Source organism: Pelophylax lessonae (assembly GCF_965119305.1).
Source record: "Pelophylax lessonae genome assembly, chromosome: 4".
NCBI classification, from domain to species: Eukaryota; Metazoa; Chordata; class Amphibia; order Anura; family Ranidae; genus Pelophylax; species Pelophylax lessonae.
This window is the reverse complement of record NC_138771.1, coordinates 177,635,999-177,656,575: the sequence shown is the minus strand read 5'-3', so window position 1 is coordinate 177,656,575 and position 20,577 is coordinate 177,635,999. Positions and strand designations below refer to the sequence as shown.

Sequence of the window (20,577 nt, the reverse complement as noted above, 5' to 3'; positions counted from 1 at the left end):
GGAGCTGACAGAAATGTAATCATCTCCAGTATTACAGAGTGAGCGTTGGATGATCAGATTTGTCATTTATTCCTGTCATCTGGTCTTTGACCTGTTGGTGGTGCTGGTAATACGATTTAAAGGGCTGCTGCGTTTACCATATGTTAATAAAAGCGTAGCTCTTCACACATACAAATCCTTTGCATGGATTAAATCAAGTACATTTCTTTTTTTTTTTTTTCTAAAAATGTCTTTCAGCTTTAAATATATATCTGTAGCAATGTCATATCATTCAGCTACACTGTTGCTGTGCAACCTTTTTTTAGAAAAAGCATTTGCACAGGCTCTTCCCAGCTTGTATTGATATTCAAGGCATCTCAAATTTTTATAGTTTACCGTGCATGGTATATTGTAGAGGTAAAATGTAAATATCTCTCAAACGCTTACAGTTGCGCCTACAACATTTGCATAAACAAATGTATGTACATAGATAAGTGTCTATATTTTGACCCTTACAAATGCATAGATAAGTGCTTAGATTTACATATACCTACATGTGTGCATAGGACATACGGTATCTCACAGAAGTGAGTACACCCCTCACATTTTATTATATCTTTTCATGTGACAACACTGAAGAAATTACACTTTGCTACAATGTAAAGTGGTGAGTGTGCAGCTTGTATAACAGTGTAAATTTGCTGTCCCCTCAAAATAACTCAACACACAGCCATTAATGTCTAAACTGCTGGCAACAAAAGTGAGTACACCCCTAAGTGACAATGTGCAAATTGGGCCCAATTAGCCATTTTCCCTCCCCGATGTTATGTGACTCGTTAGTGTTACAAGGCCTCAGGTGTGAATGGGGAGCAGGTGTGTTAAATATGGTGTTATCGCTCTCCCTCTCTCATACTGGTCACCAGAGGTTCAACAAGGCACCTCATAGCAAAGAACTTTCTGAGGATCTGAAAAAAAGAATTGTTGCTCTACATAAAGATGGTCTAGGCTATAAGATGATTGCCAAGACCCTGAAACTGAGCTGCAGCACGGGGGCCAAGACCATACAGCGGTTTAACAGGACAGGTTCCACTCAGCCTCACCATGGTCAACCAAAGGAGTTGAGTGCACATGCTCAGCGTCATATCCAGAGGTTGTCTTTGGGAAATAGACGTATGAGTGCTTCCAGCATTGCTGCAGAGGATAATGGGGTGGGGGGGTCAGCCTGTCAGTGCTCAGACAATACGCCGCACACTGCATCAAATTTGTCTGCCTGGCTGTCATCCCAGAAGGGATCCTCTTCTAAAGATGATGCACTAGAAATTCTGCAAACAGTTTGCTGAAGACAAACAGAATAAGGACATGGATTACTGGAATCATGTCCTGTGGGCTGATGAGACCAAGATAAACGTATTTGGTTCAGATGGTGTCAAGCGTGTATGGTTGCAACCAGGTGAGGAGTACAAAGACAAGTGTGTCTTGCCTACAGTCAAGCATGGTGGTGGGAGTGTCATGGTCTGGGGCTGCATGAGTGCTGCCGCCACTTGGGAGCTACAGTTCATTGAGGGAACCATGAATGCCAACATGTACTGTGACATACTGAAGCAGAGCATGATCCCTAAAGAAGCTGAGGGTAAAGGTGATGGACTGGCCAAGCATGTCTCCAGACCTTAACCCTATTGAGCATCTGTGGGGCATCCTCAAACGGAAGGTGGAGGAGCGCTAGGTCTCTAACATTCACCAGCTCTGTGATGTTGTCATGGTAGTGTAGAAGAGGACTCCAGTGGCAACCTGTGAAGCTCTGGTGAACTCCATGCCCCCAGGGTTTAGGCAGTGCTGGAAAATAATGGTGGCCACAAAAAATATTGCGACTTTGGGCACAATTTAGACATTTTCACTTAGAGGTGTACTCACTTTTGTTGCCAGCGGTTTAGACATTATTTGGCTGTGTGTTGATTTATTTTGAGGGGACAGCAAATGTACACTGTTATGCAAGCTGTACACTCACTACTTTACATTGTAGCAAAGTGTCATTTCTTCAGTGTTTTCACATGAAAAAATATAATAAAATGTTTACAAAAACGTGAGGGGTGTACTCACTTTTGTAAGATACTGTATACTCTTAACTGTATACATACACAATATTCCTGAAATCTTATCCCAGTTCATGTAGATATTAATTTTATTTGTTACAACAGGCATTTTTAACACTCAATCAATTAACGCAGCACTTTTTTGTGTACATTCACATCAGTCCCTGCCAAGAAACGTAAAATCTGAGTTCCCTTATCTCACATGTTGTACATACATGCACACACATATTATGACCAAATTATTCATGAGCCAAATATTACAGTAAGCATTGCTTGAATTTTTTTTTATTGGCACTGCAGTTATTTTGCCGATTGCATTACTGCTTGGACCCACAATGGTTCATCCGTTGGCTTAGTGGTTAGCTCGGAAAGGTTACAGTTCAAAGGTCTTAGGCTCGCTTCCAACTATCTGCATAGAGTTTAAAGGTTTTGGTGGTGCTACAGTACAAAGAAACATGACTGAAGGCTTTTCCTTCCCAAACTGGCTCATTCTGTCCCGTTATATGTTATTATGGTAGGAACATTTTATTATGTGGTTACATATAATACATTATGTGGTTAGTAAGGTTATTCTGACTGACCCCAGTTAGCAAATATTAATGTCATATGGACATTTTATTTTTTTTTAAAGTGTAACTCCTGCTAGATTTATTTTCTGTACAGAATGGTGAAGGTTAAAGGGGTAGGAAAGTCAGAAGGTTTTTTATCCCAATACATTCAGCTCCCCCCCCCTAATGTTTACTTGAGCCCTCTCCCAATCCAGCAATGTCCACGAGTGTCTCAGCCTTTCGGGGACTCCCCTCCTCATTGGCTAAGGCACAGAAGCGGGGTGGGGCCATACCGCAGCTCTGTGTCTCAATGGATTTACAGAGCTATGACTCCGCTCGGGTTCCCCCATAGCAAGAAAAGGATGGGTCAGGAGAGCCGAAGAGGGATCCGAGAAGAGAAGGATCAAAAACAACTGTACAGAGCAGGTAAGTATAGCATGTTTAATATTTTTATTAAACAAAAATAAAAAGAGACTTTACAATCCCTTTAACCACTTTGCCGCTGCTCACTAGAGCTGTACTGCGGCAAAGTGGCTCTTGTAGGTCTGACGACGTAGACCTACGTCGGGAGACCCTCCCCCTTCTAGGCGGCGCACGCGCGCCACCGGAGGCGCTGCCGCTGTATTCAGTCACAGCGGGAGTCGGGCCAGGGGAGGAGCAGTGGCGATCGCCACTGCTCTTCCCCGATTGTCGGGGAATCGAGTGTGGAGATCCGCCCGCCTGTGTAAACACGAGCGGGCGGATCTCCTAAGTGACAGGCAGGGTCAGATTGCAGGGTTCAGCATAGCTGAACCCTGGATCTGTCCTTGTGTCACACAGTCACCTCCCCCCACACACGTCAGTAAGCACCAGGCATACATTAACCCCTCCCTCTCCAATAAAATTAACCCCTTCTCTGCCAGTGTCATTTTTACAGTAACAGTGCATATTTATAGCACTGATTACTGCAGTAATGTCACTGGTACCCCCAAAAGTGTCAAAAATGTCAGTCAAGGGTCCGATCTGTCCGCCGCAATGTCGCAGATCGCCGCCATTACTCGTTAAAAAAAACCCACCAAAAATGACAGAAATCTTTCCCTTAGTTAGTAAACGCAATAACTTTTGCGCAAACCAATCAAAATACGCTTATTGTGATTTTTTTTTTACCAAACATAGGTAGCAGAAAACAAATTGGCCAAAAATTTAAAAAACTTTAGATTTTTACATTTTTTGGGGGGGGGGATTTCATATAAAAAAATGTGAAAAATATTGTTATTTTTTCAAAATGTACGCTCTTTTTTTGTTTATAGCGCAAAAAGTAAAAATCGCACAGGTAATCAAATGCCACCAAAAGAAAGCTCTGTTTGTGGGAAAAAAAGGACGTCAATTTAATTAGGGGTAGGGCGTCGCACGACCGCGCAATTGTCAGTTAAAGTTGCACAGTGCCGAATCGCAAAAAGTGGCCCAGACGTAAGACAGCAAAATCCTCCGGTGGTAAAGTGGTTAAAGTATAACTGAAGGCAAAACCTTTTTTTTTCGTTTTGGAAAGAGTGGAAAGAGATTAGAACACCTGTCAGGTTTTTATTGCTGTCTGTGTCCCCATTAGGAAGCCTCACCCCCTCTCCTCGTCCTGTTTAACAATAATATTGTAAGTGAAAGTAAAAGAAAAAGAAGGTAAATATAAACTGCTAAATTCCTTTTAGCATATAACAGTCTTGTGACTTCTATCAGTGTCTGGGTGAAGCTTGTAGGAGGAATTTTCATTCTACTCTGACTGCTCTATGATGCTGCATGACTCCTGACCCTCTGTCTGGACAGTACTGATTGGCTCTGTGCCGATCACAAGCACCATCCCAAAAAAAAAAAACTCTCCGGCAATACACATCAAACTGAGCATGTGCAGAGTGCCCCCAAGGCTCTTTACTATTAGAAGATCGTTTGGGGACTGTGGAAGAAGGGGAGGATCAGAGAGGTCAGGATCAATCTGCCTTTTTACACAATGTACAGGATTAACCCCTTAGGTCCCACAGTGAATATAACAAGCATTTGTACTGCATATACACACTTACTTTACTGTTGTGGGTTTAGTAAGACTTTAACTTCAGCAACCTTGGAAGAAAATCTCACATTTTACAGTTGTCACTAAGACATATGCCCCTATTTTTTAGATATCCTCCCACCTCTTGTTTCATGGGTAACAGACAAATGTGGAATGGTCCTTCAGTTCTGACCTGATGATATACAGGAGGGCTTAATCACCCCTGTGGGGACACATATAGCAATGGAATATTTTCTAAATGAGGTTCCTAACCCATTCAACCATGCAAAACCTATAAAAGTTTTGTCTGGATTTTTACTTTAAAGAACAGTCTAAACTAAACTAACTAGCGCAGAAGCAATGTTTTGTACTTTTGAACTTTAGATCATCAATTTTCCATACCTCTCTACTAATTTCTGGCCCTCATTTTAAAATGGAGCAAAGGGGAATTAAAACTGGTAACCACTGCACACAGTAATGTTCACTTTTATATAACATTCTTTAGAAACATAACAATTGTATTTTGAATAAATACTAAATAAGCCAAAGTTGTGACAAATAAAGCGGTTGTAAACCGCAGATGTTTTGTAAAAAAAAATCACCTGCAAGGCAATGGAAAAGAGTGCTTGTATGCATTGCTGAACTGTCACCGCTGAGAAGGCTGACATGTTCCTCTGGTCTTTCTTCTGGGTTGGTACGCTCCGGCTATGTGATTGGCCGAAGCCGCAATGACGTCACTCGGTTTCTACACGAAGCTCTGAAGTTTCAGCAAGGTATGCAAGACCCTCAGAGAGCATGCGCCAGTGATGTCACTGGCTGCATGGAGGGTGAATATCCCCTAAATAGTGGTCTTTTAGAAGATATTAATTTTACCTACAGGTAAGCCCTATTACAGGCTTACCTGTAGGTAAAAATGGCCAGGCGGGGTTTACTACCGCTTTAAAAATGAATTCCAAGTATGATTTATCTTTAAATAGTTGCATTGCTCCAGCATGGACCAATGTAACTATGTACAGTATTTACCATAAGAAAAAACAGCAATAACACTGCTTCTGGGTGAAGAGCACATCAAACGCGACCACATAGCCACAATTGTTTCCCAGGACCGCACACCAATATAGTAAATCACAAATGATCACAAAATGGCTTCAGCTGGCTCTCCGCCCATCAGGAAAGCCCCTCTAACATGTTGCACCCGTGTGGGGCATTATTGTAGAGGTATGCTGTCCTTGGAAACATTTGTGGCTATATGGCTGTAGCACCCTACAAGGTAGGTGCTTGGTAAAGTATAGTGGGCCTTGTCTGCTTAACAGCTGGGCCATGATTTTCAGCTGGGCTGTCATGTCTCCCAGGTGTGTCTGTTTGGACTGGGGAGTCTCCCCACTGTACTTAATGAGAGGGTTCTCATTGGGCATTGGAGGAAACCCAGCCAATGGTGAACTCAGGCCTGTATCTACCCCAGCAAGGCAGATTCTGGCACACAGCATTCTGGGAGCGGGTATAGGTTTGAGGGGAGTGCATGATGCAGTGTCTTTGGCGGGAAGCAGAGTCCTGGGAGGGAGAGTACGGCTGTTTCTCCCCCTGTCAGAGGAATCGGGTGTCCCAGGCGGCTGGCTTGGCTGAGGGGACAGAGGGGCTGAGCTGAGCTGCAGAGAGGATCCGGTGTGCCGAGGACAAGCAGAGCTGAGAGAGGTCAAGTTTCAGGAAAGCATTCCCAGTTCGTGAGTACTGCAAACTGCGGGGGTCTGCCAAGTGAGAGGGGACCACTCCAGAGAAGGTCAGAGGGATCCGGGAGCTAGCTAGCCGGTGCAGAAAGCAAGAGTAAAGGGGGTGCCAGTGTTGACCCTGAAGTGAATTGGGGGTGCCAGAGAGTGGACCCTGAGGTGTACACGTGGGTGCCAGTGAGTGGAACCTGAAGAGTAAAGGGGGTGCTAGTGTGTGGACCCTGAAGTGTAGAGGGGGTGCCAGCAGTTGGGCCCTGAAGTGTTCAGCGTACAGTGTGCAGTGTACAGTGTTGAGAGTTGCAGCAGTCAGAGAGGACTGGAGGGAGCAGTGTTTAGGACTTTTGAGCTAACCAGGGTGTCAGAAGTCAAGTTTCAAGTACAGTACAGCAAGTCAGTGTTTTTGAAGCGCCAGCAAGCGTTGGCTGGCCCCCAGTCGGCGTCAAGACAGCGCTGAAAGGCATTTTTTTTCAAAGTGTCCCATTTGTACCTAGTTGAGCCAGAGGAGTACCCCACTCATATCCCACTCATACCCCACAAACAAAACAAACCAAAGATGCCGGACTAGTCTTTGACTCAAATCTCACTCTTGGGTATTCAGCTTAAATGGGCTGAAGGTGTTACCGGTGACCCTGGCAGACCTACATCAGGCCCAATGCCTTTTAAATCTACTACATGGCCACGCTCACGCTCTCCACATCGTCCAATCAGGGAACGCTTGTAATTCATTCAGGGGATGCAAACATTCTCTGAATGGCGCCCATGCCAAGTGGTTGACCATGTATTCACAATGCATCAGGTTAGCTGCTCAGTATGGGAACCAGAAGCAAGATCACTGGGGTAGCAGATTTAATATATACAGTGCATAGGTACCAAGCTGAACCCATGTAACTACGTAAAAATATGCCATGCCTGGATTTCTTCTTTAATGGCTCCATGTGTAGGAATTTTAGGCTTCATGTACACAGAACGTTTTAAAACCTCTCCTGAATGCTGGAACTTAACAGCTAGTAACCAACGTTTAAAAATGTCCGTTTTGCCACCTTTACATGCTGCATTTATGCGTGTTTACTGGGGTTTGCGTTTAGAAGCATTTTTACATTGTAAAATGGTCAGAAATGTATTCCCATTGAAAACACCTATAAACGAAATGCTTATAAATGTGCGTTACCATTTTTAGACGCTTGAACGCTGTTACAAGCATTTGGCGTTTCAAATGCCAATAAACTTCCGTTTGAACGCATTTTTTGCTTAAAAAAAAAAATTCCACTAAACTCAACTGCCTCTAAACGAGTATAAACAACTCAGAGTACATGGACAGATAAGATAACATAGAGGAGAGTTCAGAGGGTGCTGAAAAAAACCACCCAACTGCTCCTAAACGTCCGTTTATCAGCAGCAGAGTACATGAGGCCTAATAGTGAATTTTCTGCAGTGGGCAGGAGATATAGGCCCCATATTATCTTAATGCACACGTGGAAAAAGACAAAAGGCATGCTTTACATGTTAAATTGTTACTAAACCCGCAACAGTAAAATCAGTCTGTATATGCAGTAAAGCATGCTTGTTATACTCACTGTGGAACCCAAGGGGTTAATCATCCACATTGTGTATAAAGGCTGTCTGATCCTGTCTCTCTGATCCTCCTCTTTTTTAACTGACTCCAACCCTTGTCCTGATAGAACAGAGCATTAGGAGTCAGGCAGTACATTCTCAGTTGGGTGTGTATTGCTAGAGAGTTTTTTTTTTTTCTTGGGTTAGTGCATGTGATCAGCACAGGGCCAATCAGCACTGTCCAGACAGAGGGTCAGGGGTGAATGACAACTTCTCCTACAAGCTTTAATCAGACACTGATACAATTCACAAAACTGCTATATACTGCTGATAAGAAAGGGTATTTAGCAGTTTATTTGTACTAACAAAAATTACATGTCCATGTTCTGTTGACTGTAGGAGACCAGATATAGTGAATGCAGGTTCTGGGTTTAGTAGCACCTTAAATATAAATATAAAATAGTGGCACTTTTACGAAACGTCTCCAGGGCAAAGCGATATTTCAGGTAACTGCTGAGTATGAAAGAAATACTTCTAAAAAAATGTTACGTTAACGTTTGGCACAATCATCATCTTTGAAGAGAGGTCAGACAATGGACGCTGCGGGAGAGAATGGTACACAGGGCAGCTGCGTATCGATCAGCTTCCTTTCTAGAGTTGTTTTTTCTCGGATTTTCACTGACTCAGCATCCAGCTGCCAGCTCCTTTTCCTGCTGCCAGCATAATTGAGGACATAACTTTGTCATCACTGTATATCCTGTTAAGAAAATGAACTACGTGTTACCTCTGAGGTTTAATATAATACCGCACATCTTCTATATCCATAGTGCATAGCTTTACTTTGTTTATTTTTACAGTATCTCACAGAAGTGAGTACACCCCTCACATTTTTGTAAATATTTTATTATATCTTTTCATGTGACAACACTGAAGAAATGACACTTTTCTACAATGTAAAGTAGTGAGTGTACAGCTTGTATAACAGTGTAAATTTGCTGTCCCCTCAAAATAACTCAACACACAGCTATTAATGTCTAAACCACTGGTAACAAAAGTGAGTACACCCATAAGTGAAAATGTCCAAATTGGGCTCAATTAGCCATTTTTCCTCCCCAGTATCGTGTGACTCATTAGTGTTACAAAGTCTCAGGTATGAATGGGGAGCAGGTGTGTTAAATTTGGTGTTAACACTCTCGCTCTCTCATACTGGTCACTGGAAGTTCAACATGGCACCTGATGGCAAAGATCTCTCTGAGGATCTGAAAAAAAGTACTCTACAAGTACTCTACAAGCTCTACATAAAGATGGCCTAAGAAGAAGATTGCCAAGACCCAGAAACTGAGCTGCAGCACAGTGGCCAAGACCATATAGCAGTTTAACAGGACAGGTTCCACTCAGAACAGGCCTCACCATGGTCGACCAAAGAAGTTGAGTGCATGTGCTCAGCATCAAATCCAGAGGTTGTCTTTGGAAAAAAGACATATGAGTGCTGCTAGCATTGCTGCAGAGGTTGGAGGGGTGGGGGGTCAGCCTGTCAGTGTTCAAACCATAAGCCACACACTGCATCAAATTGGTCTGCATGGCTGTCGTCCCAGAAGGAAGCCTCTTCTAAAGATGATGCACAAGAAAGCCCTCAAACAGTTTGCTGAAGTCAGGCAGACTAAGGACATGGATTACTGGAACATGTCCTGTGGTCTGATGAGACCAAGATAAACGTATTTAGTTCAGATGGTATCAAGCATGTGTGGCGGCAACCAGATGAGGAGTACAAAGACAATTGTGTCTTGCCTACAGTCAAGCATGGTGGTGGGAGTGTCATGGTCTGCGGCTGCATGAGTGCTGCTGGCACTGGGGCGCTACAGTTCATTGAGGGAACTATGAATACCAACATGTACTGTGACATACTGAAGCATAGCATGATCCCCTCCCTTTAGAGACTTGGCTTGCAGGGCAGTATTCCAACATGACAACGACCCCAAACACACCTCCAAAATGACCACTGCCTTGCTAAAGAAGCTGAGGGTAAAGGTGATTGACTGGCCAAGTATGTCTCCAGACCTAAACCCTATTGAGCATCTGTGGGGCATCCTCAAAGGGAAGGCGGAGGTGCTCAAGGTCTCTAACATCCACCAGCTCTGTGATGTCGTCATGGAGGAGTGGAGGAGGACTCCAGTGGCAACCTGTGAAGCTCTGGTGAACTTCATGCCCAAGAGGGTTAAGGCAGTGCTGGAAAATAATGGTGGCCGCACAAAATATTGACACTTTGGGCCCAATTTGGACATTGTCACCTAGGGGTGTACTCACTTTTGTTGCCAGCAGTTTAGACATCAATGGCTGTGCGTTGAGTTCTTTTGAGGGGACAGGAAATTGACACTGTTATACAAGCTGTACACTCACTACTTTACATTGAAGAAAAGTGTCATTTCTTCAGTGTTGTCACGTGAAAGGGTATAATAAAATATTTACAAAAATGTGAGGGGTGTACTCACTTTTGTGAGATACTGTACATGTATATTAACAGGAAACAAAAAAAATTATTTTCTAAGTGCCCAAAAAAACGTATACCAACTCCTTCCTGTTTAGAGGATGGTAGTGGCCAGAATTGCAGATGTTCATTATGCATTTCAGATTTCAAAACTCAACACCAGCCTAAACTTAATTTTTTACATCCTGGATTGATCAGAGATAGGTTAGAATCTCTCTTGAGTTTGAAATACTGACTGTGTTCCTGTTAAAGAGATTTTCCAGCCCCTTGAATAGTAAAATAAGTAGCAAGACAGCAATACAATCCAGACAGAGGTTCTAACCTATTCTTTCTCTACTAAACATGTGTCCTTAATGTTGCCTACATTTCCTCACTTCCTATTCTGCCTAATATCCATCAGACAGGCAGGAAGGGAGGAGATGTTCTTTCACTTCCTGTTCTGTCTGACCCCAATCAAATAGAAAGTAAGGAGACATCCTCTAAGTGAGGACACAGACAGCAATAACCCTTTTCTCTTCTTTTAGCAAATGTTGGGTTGTTCACTGATTCTGAGAGCAGTAATAGAGTTAATTCAGTTACTTATAGCCACACTTGGTGATGTTCACATTGACAATAAGTGCAATACATTCTGACACAAGATTAGGGCGTAGAACTATGAAGTCCTTCAGGCATTCTATGTATTCTGGGCCAGGGTTATTTATATTGCTTTTATCCCTTCTCATATTTATTGCATGGTGCTTTTTTACTATAGCTATCTAATAATGCAAATTTACATACAGTCAGGTCCATTAATATTGGGACATTGACACAATTCTAATCTTTTTGGCTCTATACACCACCACGATGGATTTGAAATGAAACAAACAAGATGTGCTTTAACTGCAGACTTTCAGCTTTAACCACTTTACGTCCGCTCACTGTGCCTCTACTGTGGCACAGTGGCTCGTTATCGTCCAGCGACGTAGACCTACGTCGCTAGACTCCTCCCCCTGTAGGCGGCGCGCTCCCGCTGTTTTCATTCACAGCGGGAGTCGGTCCAGGGGAGGAGCGGCGGCGATCGCCGCTGCTCTTCCCCGATCGTCTGGGAATCTAGTTTGGAGATCCGCCCGCCTGTGTAAACAGAGCGGGCGGATCTCCTAAGTGACAGGGAGTGACAGATCGGAGTGTTCAGCATAGCTGAACATCCGATCTGTCCCTGACTCACTCAGTCACCCCCCCCCCCCACACGTCAGTAAGCACCAGGCATACATTAACCCCTCCCGCGCCAATAAAATTAACCCCTTTCCTGCCAGTGTCTTTTTACAGTAACAGTACATATATATAGCACTGATTACTGTAGTAATGTCACTGGTACCCCCAAAAGTGTCAAAAATGTCAGTCAAGGGTCCGATCTGTCCGCCGCAATGTCGCAGTCCCGCAAAAAAAATCGCAAATCGCCGCCATTACTCGTTAAAAAAAAAACACCAAAAATTACAGAAATCTTTCCCTTAGTTAGTAAACGCAATAACTTTTTCGCAAACCAATCAAAATACGTTTATTGTGATTTTTTTACCAAACATAGGTAGCAGAAAACAAATTGGCCAAAAATTTAAAAAAAAATTGATTTTTACATATTTTTTGGGAGGAATTTCATATAAAAAAATGTTAAAAATATTGTTATTTTTTCAAAATAAACACTCTTTTTTTGTTTATAGCGCAATAATCGCACAGGTGATCAAATACCACCAAAAGAAAGCTCTGTTTATGGGAAAAAAAGGACGTAAATTTTGTTTGGGTGCGGCATCGCACGACCGCGCAATTGTCAGTTAAATTCACACAGCGCCGAATCGCAAAAAGTGGCCTGGACGTAAGACAGCAAAATCCTCCGGTGGTAAAGTGGTTAATTTGAGGGTATTTACATCCAAATCAGGTGAACGGTGTAAGAATTACAACAGTTTGTATATGTGCCTCCCACTTTTTAAGGGACCAAAAGTAATGGGACAGATTAACAATCATAAATCAAACTTCCACTTTTTAATACTTGGTTGCAAATCCTTTGCAGTCAATTACAGCCTGAAGTCTGGAATGCATAGACATCACCAGACGCTGGGTTTCATCCCTGGTGATGCTCTGCCAGGCCTCTACTGCAACTGTCTTCAGTTCCTGCTTGTTCTTGGGGCATTTTCCCTTCAGTTTTGTCTTCAGCAAGTGAAATGCATGCTCAATCGGATTCAGGTCAGGTGATTGACTTGGCCCTTGCATAACATTCCACTTCTTTCCCTTAAAAAACTCTTTGGTTGCTTTCGCAGTAGGCTTCGGGTCATTGTCCATCTGCACTGTGAAGCGCCGTCCAATGAGTTCTGAAGCATTTGGCTGAATATGAGCTGATAATATTGCCCGAAACACTTCAGAATTCATCCTGCTGCTTTTGTCAGCAGTCACATCATCAATAAATAGAAGAAAACCAGTTCCATTGGCAACCATACATGCCCATGCCATGACACTAACACCACCGTGCTTCACTGATGAGGGGGTATACTTAGGATCATGAGCAGTTCCTTTCCTTCTCCATACACTTCTCTTCCCATCACTCTGGTACAAGTTGATCTTGGTCTCATCTGTCCATAGGATGTTGTTCCAGAACTGTGAAGGCTTTTTTAGATGTTGTTTGGCAAACTCTAATCTGGCCTTCCTGTTTTTGAGGCTCACCAATGGTTTACGTCTTGTGGTGAACCCTCTGTATTCACTCTGGTGAAGTCTTCTCATGATTGTTGACTTTGATACACATACACCTACCTTCTGGAGAGTGTTCTTGATCTGGCTAAATGTTGTGAAGGGTGTTTTCTTCACCAGGGAAAGAATTCTTCGGTCGTCCACCACAGTTGTTTTCCTTGGTCTTCCGGATCTTTTGGTATTGCCAAGCTCACCGGTGTGTTCTTTCTTTTTAAGAATGTTCCAAACAGTTGATTTGGCCACACCTAATGTTTTTGCTATCTCTCTGATGGGTTTGTTTTGTTTTTTCAGCCTAATGATGGCTTGCTTCACTGATAGTGACAGTTCTTTGGATCTCATATTGAGAGTTGACAGCAACAGATTCCAAATGCAAATAGCACACTTGAAATTAACTCTGGGCCTTTTATCTGCTCCTTGTAAATGGGATAATGAGGGAATAACACACACCTGGCCATGGAACAGATGAGAAGCCAATCGCCCCATTACTTTTGGTCCCTTAAAAAGTGGGAGGCACATATACAAACTGTTGTAATTCCTACACCTTTCACCTGATTTGGATGTAAATACCCTCAAATTAAAGCTGAAAGTCTGTAGTTAAAGCACATCTTGTTTGTTTAATTTCAAATACATTGTGGTGGTGTATAGAGCCAAAAAGATTAGAATTGTGTCGATGTACCAATATTTATGGACCTATATACACTTAAATAAAAACACTATTGAATTGTGTGATTAGGTCTAAATTCCATGCACTTAGGCTTAATCTCTTAACAACTGCATTACTTTTTTTTAAATGTTATTATAAAGGGAAAATAGCGATAAAAAATAATCTGTGCCCTTATTATAACACTGTCCTGGGCTACACTGCATACAGTATTGTGACAGGTATAGCTGGATGGGGCTCATAATGACAGCAACAGATGGCACCATGCAATACTACAAAAGAAGAAGGAAAGTAACCAACACTCTCATAAAAATCAATAAATTAGTTTGATTCTTGTCACATCAACATAATTCAAATACAGCCGACGTTCTGCAGTGTCTCAGGGTCTCTTCTTCAAGGCCACATTGTGCATTTAAAGTGATTGTAAAGTCTCTTTTTTTTTTTTGCTTTTTGCTTTTTTTTTTTAAATAACAAACATGTTATACTTACCATGTGCAGTTGGTTTTGCAAGGGCTGCCCGAATCCTCCTCTTCTCAGGTCCCACTTCCCTGCTCCTGGTCCCTCCCTCCTGTCGCGTGCCCCAACAGCAAGCAGCTTGCTATGGGGACACCCAAGCTGAGCTGCAGCTCCGTGTGTCCATTCAGACACAGAGCTGCGGTTCGGCCCCATCCCCTCTTTCTCCTGATTAGGTAACTGACTTTGATTGACAACTGCGGGAGCCAATGGCACTGTGTCCCAGCCAATCAAGAGGGAGAGTCCAGGAGGGCCGAAGGACTTGTGAACATCACTGGACAGAGAGGGACTTTAGGAAAGTGTTAGGAGATGCTGGGGCGGCTGCTATACCCAGAAGGCTTTTTATTCGAATGCAAAGAATGCATTAAGTTAAAAAAATCTTCTGACTTTACAACTCCTTTAAAGAGGAAGTAAACCCTCCTCTGCAAGTTGTACCTATACGTAAGCCTATGATAAGGCTTACCTATAGGTTACCTATAGGTACTGTATATATCTCCTAAACATGTACCGTTTAGGAGATATTTACCTTACATGCAGCCAGTGACGTCACTGGCGCATGCGCTCTGAAGGAATGGCCGATCGTGCCGTTCCTTCAGAGCCCCGTGTCGTGACCGACGGCTCCCGGCGCGTGCGCGGGAGTGACGTCACCGCGGCTCCGGCCAATCAGATGGCCGGATGCCGCGATCCCGGAAGACGGGCGACTGGACATGTCACCTGTCATAGAGGTAAGCGGGCGGCACGGCGGGGGCTCGTTCTAAGGTAAGTATTTCATAATGAGCTAGTATGCGATGCATACTAGCTCATTATGTGTTTCTCTTTCAGGGTGAAGAGAAAAAAAAAATGTGGGTTTACAACCTCTTTAAGTGATTAGTAGTTATGCACTTTTTTGTTAAAAGTGACCATTGAAGGTCATTTGAAAACATGCAAAATATATGTTTTTCTTTTATGCTTTCTTTATTCTTTGTCCTTTATTCTTCCTGGTCTGGTCTCTTATGACTAGAGTTATGACAGTGTTTGTGTTTTGATAGACGATGTAATAACACAAGCGTGCTTAAATCATCATATGGTTTTTAAATGCATTGCATTACTTTTTGTGTTGCAATGAGTTTTCTTAAATGCTTTTAAATCTTATCTTGTTGTTTTTCCAGAGTCGCATTTATATGTTGCATACAAATGCAGTCTGCAGTACTTTTTTTTTTTCAGCGCACTGCAATGCAACGCAATACTCTTATTGGAAAACATTTTTTTACTGTAGAAACCTGCAAAAAAAGTTGTAATTTGAAAATACAATCTCAGTTCTTGAAGATACGAAAGAACTATACATGAATGTGATGATTGGTCATGCTCCCATCCGGACACAGCTTGTTCCCATCGGGGTGTCCGGAAGTAATGGTGATATGACCAACAACACAACTTTGATGTAGATTTATTTTTATACAATATTTCAATATACTCTTTCGATATTGTGTACCGATCCTTCTGTTGTCAGAAACCTGAAAATGTTTTATCTGATTGCTTGCAATTCTTATTTTTTGAAAATAATTTTCAATAAAAACATGGAAGCCAAAAAAAAAAAAAAAAAAAGATGCTTGAAAATGCATCTGGTATGAATGGGCTCTAAATGATCGAATGCCAAACAATTAAATACTTTATGTGAAGGGAATTGATCTTTTGAATGCTTGTCGTAAAAAAATTAACTGTTAGTGCAAATTAAAAAGCATCACATTCACTGCTCGGTTTTCCACCAATATGGATAGAATCACCTTATACATAGAATGAAAACATGTTTTATATAATCATTTTTTGTTGTTTTACACCCTGACCTTAGGACTCAGAACAATTAAATGCCAAGTGATCTTGCCTTGCATAGCAACCCCAGCAAAGAGTCCTTGTGAACAGGATTGCCGTTGCCATTCCAGGCCAGATGTTGCTATGCAGTGTGTAATGCAGGGCCCCAGTCTGAATAAGTGCTTGCCTGCTGGGGTGCTTGCTTTACACATCACCCAGCATCTAGGATAAGCAGCTCCTTTTTATTCTTTTGCTTCCCATCCCCCCACCCCTAGCCAGCCTCTTTTCATTTAAAGTGTGTTTTTGTCTGCACGTGAGTCATTAAAAAAAAAAAGGAGGAATGCACCAGCAGGAACAACCAAGGGAAAAAGCATTTGAGCTGAAGCAGCTTTCCCACCCCTCCTTCTTCCCAATGGCATGTTCTGTGCCTGTGTGTGAAATCTCCTTGTAGTGTAACAAGCACTCTCTGAATTTTTCGTTCTTTCTTTTTTTTTTTTCCTGAAGATGAACATTTGTGTGGTGCACCCTGGACCGCCGCCAGTTTCTATGTGAGAGACCGTTAGCAGGGCGATGGGATGTGGTAGCACTGTGCAGAGAGGATAGAATCACAGACACACATCCACACACATACACTCACAGGAGGAAACCAAGCAAGAGGGGCTGTGTCTGTATATTCCAGCAAAGCCACAGAGGAGGTACTGGAGATGGAAATGGATGCTGCTTGTTAGGCCAGGAGCCTGTTTAACCAGGATTTAATGTGATGCTTTTTCTGGGGTTGACATCTGCAAAGCGTCTGATCCGGCCAAGGTGAAGAGAAGGTAATGTGTGAACGTTAGGTCTTCCTATTTTTTCCAGGCAGGGAAGTTTCCCGTATTCCTGCAAACAAATAATCAATGCAAGGGGATTGGATGGGAGACATATTATTGTTTAAATGTGTGGACAGTTGACCTGTGATACTCAACGTAGCCTATGACCATTCATAAATAGAAATATTCTAAATGATGTATTATATTATTGGATTATTGACTTTTTTTTTTTAAATCTGCCTATAAATATAAAGTTGTATACAATGTAAGATGAGTGGGGCAGTCTACTTATGTATACTGTAGACACCCGGATATTATATTATATTTATATAAATAGACTACGTAGATCAACTTCAAAATGTAAGGATGACCTGTTTCATAAAAACCTATAGAATATGTGCACCATCCATCTTGCCTAATGTATGGAAGAAGAGGTGGACCATTTACGGGCAGAGCACCTAAATGTATTGGTACTATGCACGATTTATATTTGAAGGTGTAAGTAGTAAAGCAGCCATTAGTGGCTTGGAAGTAGTGCTGATGGATGATGAAAAAGAACACCATGACATGGGAAGGGAAGATGAAATCTAATGTATCTGGTTACATAGGTGAACGTTGCACTTTGAGAAGATGCAATGAGTGTGGATCAGAAAGATGTGCATTCGGGGGGGGGGGGGGGGGTAATGGCACACGGTATAGGATGTTTTTCATTCATTGAGATACAAGCAGACATGTAAATGGCATGGTGATGAAGGCAGCGTTGATTAGTCCAACAGGGACAAATAAAATTGTCAGGATGATTGCTGGAAAGAGTAAAATATAACCGGTTTAAGCCTTTCCATGGTCCCAGTGTTTTAGGAGGTGTTTAGGTCTAAAAATAGCCTTGGCAGATTTAGTGCTATACACACATGATGTGGGCAGCCTACCCAGACAGAGCATGCAGCTAGGAAACATGAGACATTATAAAGCTCTCATTCCCCATGATAGTAAAAAATGCTGTTTTTCTTTTATTATTATGAAAGGGGGGGATGGTTGCCACTGCGATTTGCTGAAAAGCACATATCGTATGGCGGAGCCTCTGTTTCTTGTAGAAGGTTTTAACATCCCTGATTATAAAACAGGAGGTTAGTGTTTTCCAGGATGAAGGGTTAAACTCAGTTGATGCTGGAGACCTTATCCTGGGGTCTGCTTTTGTACAATTAAATAGATATTGGCTACCTAGTTTGTTGTATAGGTAGTGTGAACAGGCTGGTTTTGCATATGTTACTAGTAAACAAGTCTTGAATTTTATTTGCACATGCTTTGCATGCAGACTGTCATGGTGGGTGTTAGTCACCTGACATGGAGTTTTGACGCTCTTCCATATAATGTATGCCACTGAATGCAGAGATAGAATTACAAGCTTGAGAGATAAACCTTGAAACATTACCCATGTGTATGTTCAGGATATGATCATTGTTGGCTGACCAATTTCTTCAGTTCTTTTAAGCCAAGTACCAATGTACTTGTAGTTGAGGCCACAGCAAATGTTTTATGTTTCTGTGATGTCATGATTGCTATGGAAGCTACCTTCTTCTTATAAGCAGTGGACTCATGGAGCAGTCCTTGAAATACTCCCTGCACTCTAGCATATGGTACAGGGAACAGTATAAAATATGTATATATATTTAATTTAGGCTGTCAAAATTGCATTGGGATCATTAAGTAACATAATGCTAAATGTTGCAGTCTGTGAAGAAACGAAGACCCATCTTTCCCTCTTATTAGTCTTGGGAAGCCATATTGTGTTTGCAGAGAAATATTGTACTACTCTGGTTTGTAAAACAAAATTACCTTTTTTTAAAAGGGGCATTATTTTTAGATGTTAATGAGAACAAATATACATATATCATATGATCATATAAATTATAGATTCATTTTTTTTATTTGCCTTGCTAATGGCTATCCACTGTGACAGCTCTGATAAAAATCTTCTATATTTAGATTGTTTGGAGAAGAATTGTGGAAATGTGTCTCACCAATAGCTGGAGTTCCATTGGGAGCTTGTCTTGGCTGCAGATATTGAACAGTCAGTAAGGGAGAATTTTGTGCTGCTCAAATGAGGATGACACCTGTGTCAGTATAAAGTTGGGATCTTGTGTTCTGGGGATTACGTGTGTTACTTGAGGATGCGCCGTCTATTACAGCTGTGAACCCTTTGACAGTAGCTTTGACTTGTTGACTGCCTGTATGTAGAATGGAGAATTGTCTTTGATAAGGTGTGTTCTGTCATTTAAGGTAAAGTTGTCAATCCAGGACTATCACTTACAAGATCTAACTGAATGCTAGCTTTATGGAAATATAACATGTTTAAATTTTATCCTTTATGATATCTTATGTGATATAAAAAATCTGAAACATAGGGGTTGATTTATTAAAAGCAAATAGACTGTTTACTGTGCAAGGGAATATGCCCCAGAGTTTAGTGAATTTGGTGAAGTTTCCCTTTGCAAAGAATACCCAGTCACATGCAAACAGCAATTTTTTTTTGCACATGATTGGATGATGAAAGTCAATAGAGCTCATTCACTAAGCTCTAGGGCAAATTCCCTTGCAAAGTGAAGAGTCTATTTTCCTTTTGTAAATCAACTCCACTGTGCAGTTTCCTTACCTACTTACCTAACACATATCCTACACCTACAACACAGTTGAGCACTCAACTTCTTTTATTTAAATTACATTTATATAATATATATTTAATATAATATATATTAAAATTTGCAATAACCGTTGATTTGTCAAGACAAGCTTTTGAGAGATCTGCTCCTTTCTAGTTCCTTTCTAGAACTGCAAGTATGAAAAATAATGTACAATACTCAACTTTCTCGAAATAAGTGCAATAACACTGCTATAATCAGTAGCGTGTATTTTAGCGATATGCAGTCATAATACTAGTGATGATGTCTTTCTAGGTTTTTGTGTGGTTAGCTTGCCTGCTTTACAGTTCTGAGGTCCCTGGTTCAAATCCCAGCCACCCAGACACTACCTACATTGAGGATGCCTGTTCTCCTTGTGCCTGTGTGGGTTACTTCTGGTTTCCTTCCACACTCCAACAACATGCTGGTAGTTTAATGGGATCCTGTCTGAAGCTCAACATAAATATTACAATCCGATCATACAATCTCCATTAGCCCCTTTAGCTTTACCAACAAGTATGTAGTGCAAGAGCCTGACTGATTGGATATTCATGTATTGAATAGTTTAGGTAGGTTCCTCATATTACATACATTTGGGAGATCTAAAGCCCATTGAACAGTGGTTGTATGGTCAGAGTGTAATGTGTATGGTGAGTCTAAATTGGCCCTAGAATGTGTATGTATGCATTTGAGTTACAGACCTTAGATTGTAAGCTCCTTGAGGGCAGTGACTGACATGAAATTACAACATGTAAGGAGCTGTGTAAATTGTCATAAATAAATAACTAAATATCTAACTGCAATGAAAACCTGAATGATCCATATGTAAAATCAGATCCGTTTTAGTAATCTAAGAGATATAGATATTAGGCAAACAACCCAGTATCTAGATTATGTTATAAACTGCTTGCCTGTACTGTGCTTGTATATATGGGAGGACAAACATGTTTTCCATTGCTGCTGTATATCAGATCAGGTAGATCAGATAGCAACGGTTGTCTGACTACAGGTACAGTTTCAACTCTTAC

At 41.7% G+C, this 20,577-nt stretch overlaps 1 protein-coding gene across 7 annotated transcripts in view; it reads left to right on the top strand.

Annotated features, from left to right (window-relative positions):
• The window catches only part of FRMD4A (FERM domain containing 4A), a 580,110-nt gene that overhangs the window by 274,374 nt on the left and 285,159 nt on the right, over positions 1–20,577 (top strand). Inside the window, exon 1 of one of the 7 annotated variants that reach the window (XM_082254219.1) lies at positions 16,539–16,886. The exons of the other annotated variants lie outside the window; for them this stretch is intronic. The gene's annotated coding sequence lies outside the window, so the exon portion shown is untranslated. Of the gene's footprint in view, positions 1–16,538; positions 16,887–20,577 lie in introns of those variants that run through there. 7 annotated transcript variants of the gene reach the window in all.